This window comes from Rhinopithecus roxellana, chromosome 16 (genome assembly GCF_007565055.1).
Source record: "Rhinopithecus roxellana isolate Shanxi Qingling chromosome 16, ASM756505v1, whole genome shotgun sequence".
Classification (NCBI taxonomy): domain Eukaryota; kingdom Metazoa; phylum Chordata; class Mammalia; order Primates; family Cercopithecidae; genus Rhinopithecus; species Rhinopithecus roxellana.
The window spans coordinates 18,674,623-18,687,792 of NC_044564.1; the positions used below are offsets into that span (position 1 = coordinate 18,674,623).

The 13,170-nt window shown below is 55.1% G+C and overlaps 1 long non-coding RNA gene across 1 annotated transcript; it reads left to right on the top strand.

The window, feature by feature from the left end:
- The first annotated feature begins 3,817 nt into the window (after positions 1–3,817).
- Positions 3,818–12,039, top strand: LOC115893870. Its single transcript, XR_004053894.1, has 3 exons — positions 3,818–3,945; positions 8,294–8,417; positions 11,769–12,039. It is a non-coding gene; the product is annotated as an uncharacterized LOC115893870 (long non-coding RNA).
- The last annotated feature ends 1,131 nt before the right edge of the window (positions 12,040–13,170 follow it).

Sequence of the window (13,170 nt, forward strand, 5' to 3'; positions counted from 1 at the left end):
TGGAGGGGGTGAGGAAAGGGGTAGGGGAGGAGGATGGGGAGGAAAATGAGGGGAGCACAGAAAGGAACCCCCCGCCCCCGCCTCGGCGGCTCCCTAAGCAGATAGGAGATACATAATTTACTATGGAAATGCAAAAAGAATTGGGAAACTCTCAATTTATAAATATTTATTTTTACAAGTTTGTCCCTCCCAGCTCCCCCTTGCTGGCCCTGGTCTTTTCTCTCTGGGGCCCTCGGGGCGCAGGTCCTTCCTCTCCCGCTCCCACTCCGACCCCTCTTCCCCTCCCCGCCTTCCTTCTGCCGTCCCTTCCCCCTCGGGCGGTCTCTGTCTCCCCCAGGTCCTCTCCTTCCTTTCTCTGGCCTGTGTCTCTCCCTCGGTCTCTCCCCTGAGTGCGTCTCTGTCTCTCTTGGTGGCGGGACGGGGGCGATTTTTGAGTCTCCCCACAACGTGGGTTTCTCTCTCGCTGTCTCGCCCATCTCTCCATCTGTGTCCTCCCACTAGCCCCGCGGGCCCCCGCCTCTCCACCCGAGGACCCCAGCTCCCTCCAGAGGGTCCGGGGGCGGCAAGAGCCCCCGTAGGCTCCTGGGTCGGGGGGAGGGGTCGTTTCCCTGGCAACGGCCGGTCGGCTGGGCGGCGCGGGGATTGGGTTAAGCCCCGCCCCTTCCCCGCCCCCTCGTCCTGGCCGCGGGTTGGGGGCGCTGGGTTAGGCTTCCGAAGCACTTGGACCCGGCCGTGGGGGCGGGCGGGGGCTCCCTGGGAGGCCGGCCCGGAGGAGGGGCGGGCAGATAATCAGCCAATCAGTTAATCAATCGGCGAGTCAATACATCAATCACAGGCCCCCAGAGCGGCTGGGGTTGAGCGCTCAGGGTGTGGAAAGAGCTGAGTTCTAATCCCTGCTGGGCCTCTTCCTGGCCATGTGGCCCCAAGCCCGGAAGCCCCTGCACAGCGCCGAGCCTCGGGGTCCCCTCTGCGCAGTGGGGCTGTGGCAGCACCTGCCTGCGGGGCTGGCAGTCCTTCCTGGTGGCCTGGTGGTCCCTGCCCACCCCTCCACCTCACGGATGGGAAACGGAAGCTACTGAGAGGGGAAGTGGCCGGTGGGCACGGAAGGGATGGGGCGGGGAGCTCGGCAGCATCTGCTCGCCCAGGCCGTTTTTTTCTGAGCGGGGCTTGTGCTGAACCCATCCTTGGCAGCTCCTAGCTCAGTGCCTGACCCTGCACAGGTCCCGGCTTCAGGTGGGAGAACCCAAAATACCCCTTTGATCGCTCCTCCCAGTCCCTCTCCTCTCCTCCTGGGGTGGGGAACTGAGTCCAGGACAGGCCAGATGGATGCAGGGTTGCTTGGCTAGACCCGTGCCAACACCTCCTCTTAAGCCTTCTATATGCCTGACACATGAGCTGGGGTGGCGTGGTTGTTAGTGATGGAGGAGTCCTCAGGCAGCGTCTGCAGGGTCAGCAGCTGGAAGGGTCTCTGGATGCTTCCTGCAACTCAAAACCAGGTGTTTGTAACCAACATGCAGGTCTGCTCAGCCTTCTGACCAGCACACCTCCCAGCCCCGCCCCTCCCTCCCTCCCAAGCGGGCTGGGGGCTGGAGTGGAGGCTGATGAAGGGGCTGGTGGGAGGGCCCTCTCCAGGAGGGGCTGGGGAGTCACAGGGAAGGTGGCTATTTATAATTTCAGCAGCCCCTTTAAGCCCCGGCTCCAGGCCTGCTGCCAGGCTGGTTCTGTTTGAAGCTCCCAGCTCTAATCCTGCTGCAGTCTTGCTCTCAAATCCAGATCCTCTGGCTGCCTCCCATGCAGGGAACAAGCCCGGCCTGCGGAGCTCTCCCAGGGCTGGGGACAGCTGCAGGACTACTCTCTGTCCCCAGCCCCCTATGCTGGGCAAGCACATCACACACACACACGCGCGCACACACACACACACACACACACACACATTTCCCTGTGCAACAACAAACTCACCCTTTTTAATTTTTTTGTAGAAACAGGGGTCTCGCTATGTTGCCCAGGCTGGTCTCAAACTCCTGGCCTCAAGCCATCCTACTGCCTTGGCCTCCCAGAGCGCTGGGATTGTAGGCATGAGCCAATGTGCCTGGCCTACAAACATGCTTTGTCATAGACTGGCATTTCATGTGTGTGGCCTGTGGGCCCCCATCCCAAGGCCTGCCCTGCCCTCTGCAAGAAGGATGTTTTCAGAACTTTGTGGTCCTCCCCAAAGGTTCTAGGTTCTATGCCCCACCTCCTTAGAGCCCCAGGGCCCCAAGTGTGTTCAGAACCCAGACCAGCCTGGGAACTGACAGGAAGAAAGAGTGGAAGTTGTGGTGGGGAGGGGCTGTCGGGTCTTGAAGGAGGGGAGTTGGTTCAGACACCCAGGGCAGCCCTGTCCCGTCGGGTCCACCCAGCAGCCTCAGCCCATTCCCACTGCTGGGCTCTGTGCCCGGGCTCTCGATGTTTTACCTGCCCCTGGTAGATGTGTTCTTACTCCCATTTTACAGATGGGGAAGGTGAGGCTGGGAGTTTAGGTAACATACCCAAGGTCCCCCAGCTAGTGAGAAAGGTAGGGTTTGAGCCAAACTCTCTGGGGCTCTATGGGTCAGGCTGTCCCCCACTTCTGCACTGGCAGCCTGGGTACTTGGTAATATCCTGCCAACTTTTCCCTGCTGCTGGTCTGGGGCTTCCACGAGGCCTTCTGGGTGGCAGGGTGGCTTGCACTTCTGTGTGGCACACTACAGCGTCCAGTTCATGTGCCCTGGCCGACCGCATGTACTGGGGAGAAAGGAGAGAACAGAGACGCAGGGGAGGCCCCTCAGTCCAGCTGCACTGTTGGTAACGAGGATCTTACCAACTAGGATCTCAGAGCAGACCCAGAGATCAGGCTGTGGAGCATTTCAGGCAGCTCTAGGGGAAGGGAAGGCATAGAAAAGACTAGAGGGGTCAGCGAGGACCAGGCCCCAAGACTCTAGGAGCCCCGTGTCAGACCAGGCACCAGGGAGGGAGTTGAGGCTAGGGATTCTGCTCCAGAACTAGCTGTGTGACTTTAGGTAGGCCCTTTACCTCCTAGGCCTCACTCAGTAAAAATAAGGAGTCTGGCCAGGTGCAGTGACTCACACCTGTAATCTCAGCATTTTGGGAGGCCAAGGCAGGTAGATCACCTGAGGTTGGGAGTTTGAGACCAGCCTGACCAACATGGAGAAACCCCGTCTCTACTAAAAATACAAAAATTAGCCGGGCGTGGTGGTGGACACCTGTAATCCCAGCTACTCGGGAGGCTGAGGCAGGAGAATCGCTTGAACTCAGGAGGCAGAGGTTGCAGTGAGATGAGATCATGCCGTTGCACTCTAGCCTGGGCAACAAAAGTGAAACTCTGTCTCAAAATAAATACATGAATACAGGGGCTCAGTTCTTTAATTTTTGAGAAGCCTTCCAGGTGGTACAGTTCAGAATTCTCTGAATATTTTATTTTCCACCAAACCTCTCTTGAGCACCAGCAACGTCACAAACGCTGTGCTTGGGTGCAGTGAGCAAGAAACTATAGGAGACCCACTCTCGGGGGGCTGCATGCCTGGTCCTGGGGGAGCTGAGGTGCAAACAACCCACTCCCTGCACTAGTCCATGTGCTGCTAGAGGCATAGAGCAGCTAATATTGGCCGCCATTGACTCATCACCTGCTGTATGCTTTATCCTTTTATTGAATCTGCACAACAACCTCATGCAGTAGTTACCATTATTCTGCCACTTTACAGATTCGGAAACTGAAACCCAAAGGACTAAATGCCTGTCTGAATTCTTTCTAGCTCTGTCGCCCAGACTGGAGTGCCATGGTGTGATCATAGCTCACTGTAGCCTCAAACCTCTGGGCTGAAGCCATTCTTCCGCCTCAGCTTCCCAAGTAGCTGGGACCATAGGCGTGTGGCACTGTACCTGGCACTGTCTGAATGCATGCAGCTGGTAAGTGTGAGCCCAGGCAGATCCCAGGTGGTAGCTGTCTTCATGGTTGTTAGAAAAGGGCTTCAAAGAGTGGAGACTTTCTGTCATCTTCCCTTGCCAAGTGGAAAGGGAGGCAGAAGGGTGCTCCAGGCACATCCCGAACAGCAGTTACCTGCTGCCATGTGACAAGCCACCCCAAACAGATTGGCTCAAAATAATCATGTATTGGACTTTCTTATGATTCTGGAGTTGACTGGGCTCAGCAAGGCGGTTCATGCTTGGACTCTCTCCTGCAGGTGCAGTCACAGAATAGCAGAAGCTGGAGTCATCTAAAGGCTCCACTGGGCTGGGTGCCCAAAACAGCCTCACCTTGGTGCTTATATTCTCCCCTAGTGTATCCCAGATTTCTTGTGTTACAGCTCAGGGCTCCAAGAGGCAGGAGGCAAACTGTCTCGTGTCACTTCTGCAATCCTCCACTGATCAAAGCAGTCATATAGCCTACTCAGATTGGAGGCAAGGGGCATAGACCCTACCTCTCAATGATGGGGGTATGGAGGAATTTGTAGCCATGTTTAATCTACCACAGATGCTAATACATATTTCACAACAAAAATGGAGGTTTGTGATTAAATACATTGTGGGAAAGGTAGGATTAAAACAAAAGTGTTCTTTCCTGCAGGGCTTCTCAGAGCATTTGCAGATGTGGACAGTTGGTTTCCAATCTAGGAAAGGAGTTTACACAATTTCCCAAATGGATTTTATGAACTGATTTTGGTTTGGCTGCTAGGGGGTCCTATCTGCAGTAGGGGCTGTTGGATCTGGGAGGCTGTGGTGCTGAGGCTTCTCTGCACGCTCCACTTTGGGTGGCATTATTCATTTTTCTAGAACCTCCAGGTCCAGCTTCCAGAGGACCATGAGTGGGTATGATAAGGTTTGAAGTGGGGCCGGGCTCAGTGGCTTACACCTGTAATCCCAGCACTTTGGGAGGCTGAGGCGGGCAGATTGCCTGAGCTCAGGAGTTCAAGACAAACCTGGGCAACATGGCAAAATCCTGTCTCTACTAAAATATAAAAGATTAGGCCGGGCGCGGTGGCTCAAGCCTGTAATCCCAGCACTTTGGGAGGCCGAGACGGGCGGATCACGAGGTCAGGAGATCGAGACCATCCTGGCTAACACAGTGAAACCCCGTCTCTACTAAAAAAAAAATGCAAAAAACTAGCCGGGCGAGGTGGCGGGCGCCTGTAGTCCCAGCTACTTTGGAGGCTGAGGCGGGAGAATGGCATGAACCCGGGAGGCGGAGCTTGCAGTGAGCTGAGATCAGGCCACTGCACTCCAGCCTGGGCGACAGAGCGAGACTCCGTCTCAACAACAACAACAACAACAACAACAACAACAACAACAAAAAAAAGATTAGCCGGGTATGGTCACGTGTGCCTGTAGTCCCATCTACTTGGGAGGGTGAGGCAGGAGAACTGCTTGAACCCAGGAGGTGGAGGTTGTAGTGAGCCGAGATCATGCCACTGCCCTCCAGCCTGGGCAGAGCAAGACTCCATCTCAAAAAACAAAAAACAAAACACAAAAAAAGATAAGGTATGAAATGGCGTTCATCGCCGGCAGCTCCCACCTTCCCAGGCATCAGGGTGTGTAGGGGAACTGGCCAGATCTGCCAGCCAGGGCCACCTTCCCAAGCAGGCAGGGTCAGTGGCACCACTTCAGGTGACCAGAGCTTCTGACCACGTAGCCCTCTCTCTTCTTCTCTCCTGGCCCTGAGAAAAGGCTTCCTCCCTCCAGCCTCCTGGCACTCCCTTCTGTCCGGGCAGAGTGGGAGGTGGATGGGGGCCGGAGCAGGGGCCTTGCTGCCTGACTGTGTGACCATGCCCCAGTCCCCGTCTCAGGAGAGCCTCGGTTTCCCGCTCACTCCCATGGGGATGGTGAAGATACGTCTCACCAGTTGAGTGTGAGAACACTTTGCAAGAGAGTAGCTGGTCTTCCCCGGACATCTACTGGCTAGGCAGGCCCTGTGCCCAGCACATTCCAAGCACCGCTCATGTCATCCTCTCTGGGCCTCAGCATCCTCGTCTGTACAATGGGATGCCAATAGCATCTACTGCATAACATTCAATAAGGAGCAAACTGGGTAATGGGAGTGAAATTAGGAGACAGAGACCCAAGCCCACTCAGCCTAAAGGTATCAGCCACAAAGGTCTGTGCGTACCCCGGTCCTGGCTCCTGGCTGAGTGGCGCCCAGTGTGCAGTGCTGCGGTTGTTGGCCATGCCTGCTGCGTGTGACTGAGTCCAGGCATAGTGTGTGCCCATGTGCCACTGTGCAGGGCAGGCTGTCTGCATGCGGCCCTTCCCCAGCGAGCCGGGCAGCACTGCCTGTGAAGCCACAGTTTGGTTTGTGCCGCCACCCCCTATAGGATGCTTCCGCCTCCGTCTCCCCACTGGCACCACCCCCCAGGAGGCCGTGTCCCCAGGTTTGACGTCTCCGAACAGAGGCAGGCAGGGAAGAGCTGGCTCCCTGAGAGCAGAAATCAGGAAGGACTCTGCCACCACCCTCCTCCCCAGCCTGGACCAGTGACGCAGCCCTGGGAACAGTCTCTGAGTCTTTTAGATGGATCCCACACCCTCCAGCTATGTGTCCTTGGGCATGTGACACCAGGCCTGTTTCCGCCTCTGAAAATGACCTCTGTGACGTTTCTGTTTCTCGGGGCTGGAAAGAGGATTCCGGGATGTGCTGTCGCCACTGCTGCCTTGTGGTGCAGCTCCAGCATCCTCCACCCATCTGGGATTCCAGCCAGAGCCCTGGGGTGGGGGGACAGGGTTGCAGACACTGGGCCAGGGTCCAGGTGGGAGCGCCAAGCCTCCAGGTGAGAGGGCCGAGGACTGGCGTGGTCCATCCAGGGCACCTGCAGAGTGGGGGTCCTTGGGCTGGTTTTCTTTTCTTTTTTTTGAGACAGTCTTACTCTGTCGCCCAGGCTGGAGTGCAGTGGCACGATCTCAGCTCACTGCACCCTCCACCTCCTTGGTTCAAGCAATTTTCCTGCCTCAACCTCCCGAGTAGCTGGGTTACAGGCACACACCACCACACTCAGCTAATTTTTGTATTTTTAGTAGAGATGGGGTTTCACCATGTTGGGTCTCGAACTTCTGACCTCAAGTGATCTACCTACCTCAGGCTCCCAAAGTGCTGGGATTACAGATGTGAGCCACCACGCCCAGGCTTTGGGCTGGTTTTCTTTTTCTTTTTTTTTTTTTGGAGACGGAGTCTCGCTCTGTCGCCCAGGCTGGAGTGCAGTGGCCGGATCTCAGCTCACTGCAAGCTCCACCTCCCGGGTTTACGCCATTCTCCTGCCTCAGCCTCCCGAGTAGCTGGGACTACAGGCGCCCGCCACCTCGCCTGGCTAGTTTTTTGTATTTTTTAGTAGAGACGGGGTTTCACCGTGTTAGCCAGGATGGTCTCGATCTCCTGACCTCGTGATCCGCCCATCTCGACCTCCCAAAGTGCTAGGATTACAGGCTTGAGCCACCGCGCCCGGCCTTTGGGCTGGTTTTCTAAACCGTTCCCCCAGTGCTGCCCACAGACATCCCCACAGAGCCAGGGTGCCCCTGAGCTCCACCCTCCATCCTGGGAATTATTGCCCATGGGTGGCCACAGCCATCCTGTTTCCTCTACCTCTCTCCCCTCCCACACCCTGCAGCCACTCGTCCTCCACAAGAAAGGGTACATCTGCCCACTTCTCCCAGTGCGGGACCCCCCCCACCCCCGACTGCTCTTCCCTCCCTGGAGTGCTGCTCCAGGCTCTTCACAGGCCTGGGCTGCAGCATGGCTCCTGATGGCCGCACCCCACACAGGGTCTGTGGGTGTGATGAAGTGTCTCTCTCAGCTCACGGCCCTGCAGGGGTCTAAGTCCCCCTTACAGAGTCAACTCTATCCCTCGACTCTGAAGGCTGCAGGGGTACGGTTCCTGCCCACTCCTGCAGGTTCACACCTCTCCACCCCCACCTCTGCTCCAGCCATACAAAGTGACTTTCCAGGCCTCTGGGACCCTGCATATGCTGTTCCTGGAGCCTGAAATGCTCCCCATTGTCATCGGATCAGCTGTTCATTCTTTAGGACTCAGCCTGGGCTTCCCCTCCTCCAGAGAGCTGCCCCGACCCCTCCCAGATTCTCCCATAAGTCCCAAGGCTCTGTCACCCACGTGAGACTGTCCAGGAGGGGTCCGTGTCTAGTTTGTCTCGAATCCTTTAGCTTGGCCCCAGGCCAGGTCTCTAGTGTGGAAGGATGGCCCAGTCCCCTCATCCCGCCCCCGTGCCTCGGCCATCCCTCCCCGGGTGCCTTCACCTTCCCACCCGCCTTTCTCCACAGCGTAGCATTGTGGTAAGAACACCTGCTCTGACATCACACCGACCTGCATCCACATCCCAGCTGAGCCTCGGTTCTCACATCTGCAAAATGGGGAGAACAACAGCTGCAGCGTCCTGAGGCTGGGGTGAGGACCGAGTGAAAAATCTTTGGTGCATCTTTGGGCATCGCAGGAGTTCAATACATCTTAGCTATCGCTGTCGCTTTGTATTATCCAGCCCAGTCTGGCCCGTTGTAATCACCTCCTGACCTATGTCTAGGAGCTCACTGCTCCAAGCAGCGATTCCACAGCTGGAATCTTCTCACCGTCAGAGAACACTCCATGGCTCCCCATTGTCTTCCCCAGGACATAACACTCCAACTAATTTTCTTTTTCTTTTCAAGATGGGGTCTTGCTCCGTCGCCCAGGCTGGAGTGCGATGGCATGATCTCGGCTCTTGGGTTCAAGGGATTCTCCTGCCTCAGCCTCCTGAGTAGCTGGGATTACAGACGCCTGCCACCACGCCCAGCTAATTTTTTGTATATTCAGTAGAGACGGGGTTTCACCATGTTGGCCAGGTTGGTCTCGAACTCCTGACCTTGTGATCTGCCCACCTTGGACTCCCAAAGTGCTGGGATTACAGGTGTAATCAGTGTGCCTGGCCACTCCAGCTAATTTTCCAAGCTCTTCATCACCCGTCTTTCTGGATTTTCTGGAGAGGTCACTTTGACTGGTGGCCAAACAAAAGTCCCTCAAAGAGAAAGGAGTTTCCTTGTGGCTGGTATAGACACCCCCGCCAGTGGGCCCCTCACCTCCACCCCTGCTCCTCCACTTCCCACCCCTCCCCCAATGGGGGCTGGGCCGCCTGGGCAGGCCACTCACCTCCCAGAGCTTCTAGTTCCCTCAGCCGCACAGTGGCACTAATCCCAGTCCTTCTCGTGATGTTCCCCCTCTTAGGGATCTGTGGGGTGTGGGGATCTGGGTGGGACGGTGCCGGGTCCAGAGGGCTTAGCTTGGCGTCAGGCACATGAGGGCTGCAGGAGGCCGCCCCAGCCCCATGGCCACCCTGTCTAGTCCACAGCCCTCCACACAGGCTCTGGAGCAAAGCCAGAATCCACCCTGCTCCTTGTCTCTCAGAATTCCCCTGCCTTTTCAAGCTGAATATTACCCTGATTGTGTTGTAGGGAAAGGAAGAGAACATTTGTTCTTTTTCTTAAAAAACAAAAAACCATTTTCTTCATTTACAAAAGTAATACATGTAATTGTGGATAATTTTGAAATTAAGATAAACCAAAGAGAAAATTTCAAATGATCTGTAATTCATCACCCATCTATTGCCACGTTGAGCATTTGAGCTTCGAGTCCCTAGATTTCTTTTTTTTTTTTTTGAGACGGAGTGTCGCTGTGTCGCTCAGGCTGGAGTGCAGTAACCTGATCTCAGTTCACTGGAACCTCCACCTCCCAGGTTCAAGCAATTCTCCTGCCTCAGCTTCCCAAGTAGCTGGGATTACAGGCGCACGCTGCCATGCCCAGCTAATTTCTGTATTTTTAGTAGAGACGGGGGTTTCACCATCTTGCCCAGGCTGGTCTCGAACTCCTGACCTCAGCTGATCCACCCGCCTCGGCCTCCCAAAGTGCTGGGATTACAGGCGTGAGCCACCATGCCAGACTGCCCCTAGATGTTTTAGCAAAATGTGTGGCGCTCGCTTGCTGTACTTTGAGCACAGGAGGGGACCCTAGCGCACAGGTCCCCCTATACATATGTAACCTGATTCTTCCATTCAGCAGCAGAATGTGAACGTCTATGTCACCCAGAGGCACACACCTCACTGCAAGCTCCACTGCAAGCACACACCCAGAGGCATGTGTGCGCGTGTGCGCACGTGTGTGCGCGTGTGCATGTATGTGTGTGTGCATGTGTGTGTACGTGCGTGTGCGCGCGCGCGTGTGCGCGTGTGCATGCATATGCGTGTATGTGTGCATGCCCGTGTGTATGTATGTTGCACGTGCGTGTGTACATGTGTGTATGTATGTACGTGTGTGCATGTGTATGCGCATGCATGCATGTATGTGTATATGTATATGTGTGTGTATGTGTGCATGTGTGTGTGCTTGTGTGTGTATGTGTGTGCGTATGTGTCTGTGTGCGTGTGTGTGCGTATGTGTGTGTGCGTGTGTGTGTGCGTGTGTGTGTGTGCGCACACGTGCAGAATCACAGCCCTGTCCCAGACCGCAGACTCCACACTTCCCCAGGATCTCCAGGAGCTCTGAGGCCCAGTGTGGTTTGGGGAGCTGGTCTCCAGCCCCCTTTCCAGTGGCGGCTGAGTACCTGTCTGTGCAATGCCCCAGACTTATTTCAGCCAATCCACTATTATGGAACACAGAGGTTGTGATATCACGAACACTGCCAATACATTATATTTATTGATGGAATCATTGATAGCTAAAACCCTGGCCATAGCACAGACATTTTCTTGGAGTGAATATTAAGGAGCTTCCCTGGGTTTTTCGCCTCCCCAACACTCGCTCCCCTTCTCCTCAGAACATTCTGGAGGGGGCCAGTCACAGTAGCTCATGCCTGTAATCCCAGCACTTTGGGAGGCTGAGGCAGGTGGATCACCTGAGGTCAGGAGTTCGAGACTAGCCTGGCCAACATGGTGAAACCCTGTTTGTAACAATACAAAATTAGCCGAGCGTGGTGGCGGGCACCTGTAATAGCTACTCCGGAGGCTGAGGCAGGACAATCGCTTGAACCCGGGAGGCCAAGGTTGCAGTGAGCCAAAATCATACCATTGCACTCTAGCCTGGGCAAAAAGAGTTAAACTCTGTCTCAAAAAAAAAAAAAAAAAAAAAAGGAAAGAAAAAGAACATTCTTTCTGGAGGGGTAGGGGCCATCTTCACCCCTCTTCTGTGGATGCAGAAACTGGGGCTGGGGGCAGGGATGACATTCTCCCAAAGTCCCCCAAATCATAGCCTAGCCAGGCCCTTTCCTCTCCACCCTCTCCCTGGCCCTTGCCCTGCATGGGCTTTTTCTTTTTTTTTTTTTGTCTGGAATGTCAGCCCCTGCCTGGAGGGTGCGGGGCTGCACACACAACAGCTTCCTGCTCGCCTGGTCCCTGACCAGCGGGACCAGTTTGTCTGGGTGACAGACGAGGCATGACAGCACATGTGTGGCTGGGCCAGCTGGGACAGCCTCACTCTACTGCAGGAACCTCCAGGGGACCAGGAGTGGGGCTCCAAGGAGGTGGGTAGGATGTGGTAGAACAGTGAGAGGGGCCTCCAGGTCATGGGGGAGTGGGGCTCGGGCCCAGGGGTGCAGAGGGGACTGTGAAGGACATCGAAGGGGAAGCTCCTGGCTTCCTGCTGCCCGTGGCAGGAAACGCAGCCATGTGAGCGTGAATCCTTTTGGGGGAAGCCCTTGGCGAGGAGCAGAATGCAGTGATGGCAGCAGATTCTATTAAAAGCAATTCTCATTACGGTACCATTAATTATTAATAGGATTGGGCAAATAAAAGATGAGAAGACCCAGCTGGGCCTAACGCAAACTTTGCCTCCGAAGCAAATGGCTTTTGGTTCCCATCCAGGAGCCCCAGCCATGAACGTGCCTATTGGAAAAGTAATGACAACCTGGAGGCTGCCACGGTGGGACGGGCACCACTTGTGTCTGCTTAAAAAAGATAAAGACGGCCTGGCACAGCGGTTCACACCTGTAATCCCAAGACTTTGAGAGGCTGAGGTGGGAGGATTGCTTGAGGCCAGGAATTTGAGACCAGCCTGGGTAACACAGCAACATCCTATCTCTACCAAGAAAAAAAAAAAAAAAACCCAAAAACAAACAAGAAAGCCCAGACATTACCTGGGCACAGTGACTCAGGCTTGTAATCCCAGCTACTCAGGAGGCTGAGGCGGGAGGAGCACTCGAGCCCAGGAGTTCAAGGCTGCGATGAGCTGTGATTGCATCACTGCACTCCAGCCTGGGCAACAGAGCAAAATCTTGTCAAAAAAAAAAAAAAAAAAAAGTAAAGAAAAGGAGGTAAGCCCAAGAAAAGGCACCTGGAGGAGTGTGCAGGGGACTGTGTCTGCTCTCAGAGCTTGGCTTTTAGGCCCAGATGGCCTGGTCGTCCTTCCCATTAGGAAACATCCGTCTGCTCACCTGGCTAGGCACTGCAGACCTCGTTCTCCTCAGAGCACCTTCCTGCCTCTGCGGCTGTCAAGCCTCTAAAGAGATCCAGAGAGGCTGGGTGCGGAGGCTCACACCTGTAATCCTATCACTTTAGAGGGCCGAGGCAGGTGGATCACTTGAGGTCAAGAGTTTAAGACCAGCCTGGGTAACATGGTGAAACCCTGTCTCTACTAAAAATACAAGAAAAAAAAAAAAAGCTGGGCATGGTGGTGCGTGCCTGTAGGCCCAGCTACTCGGCAGGCTGAGCCAGAAGGATGGCTTGAACCTGGGAGGCGGAACTTGCAGTGAGCTGAGATCACGCCACTGCATTCCAGCCTGGGTGACAGAGTGAGACCCTGTCTCAAAAAAAAAAAAAAACAAAAATAAAAAACAAACAAACAAACAAAAAACAGAGAGATCTAGAGAGAACTTTCTCCATGTAGCAGCAGAAGCCATGGTGAGGACAAAGTCAATGGAGAATGTCAGGCTTGGGCTGAGGAGGCCCCAGAGACAGAGAAGCTGCCCCTCTTTCCTGCCCCCACCCTGCCTTGTCTTCACCAAACTCCTAACCTCCCTTCAAAGCCCAGCTTCTATGACCTCTTCTCCAGGCAGTGCTGCTCGGTCTCAGCTGGGGCAGCCACTGAGTATACAGACGCTGTCCCTGCTCTTGTGAAGCTGCCAGTCTAGCAGGTGACTAGCAGAGTTATATTTTTTAAAAAAACCACCGCAAGCCATGAT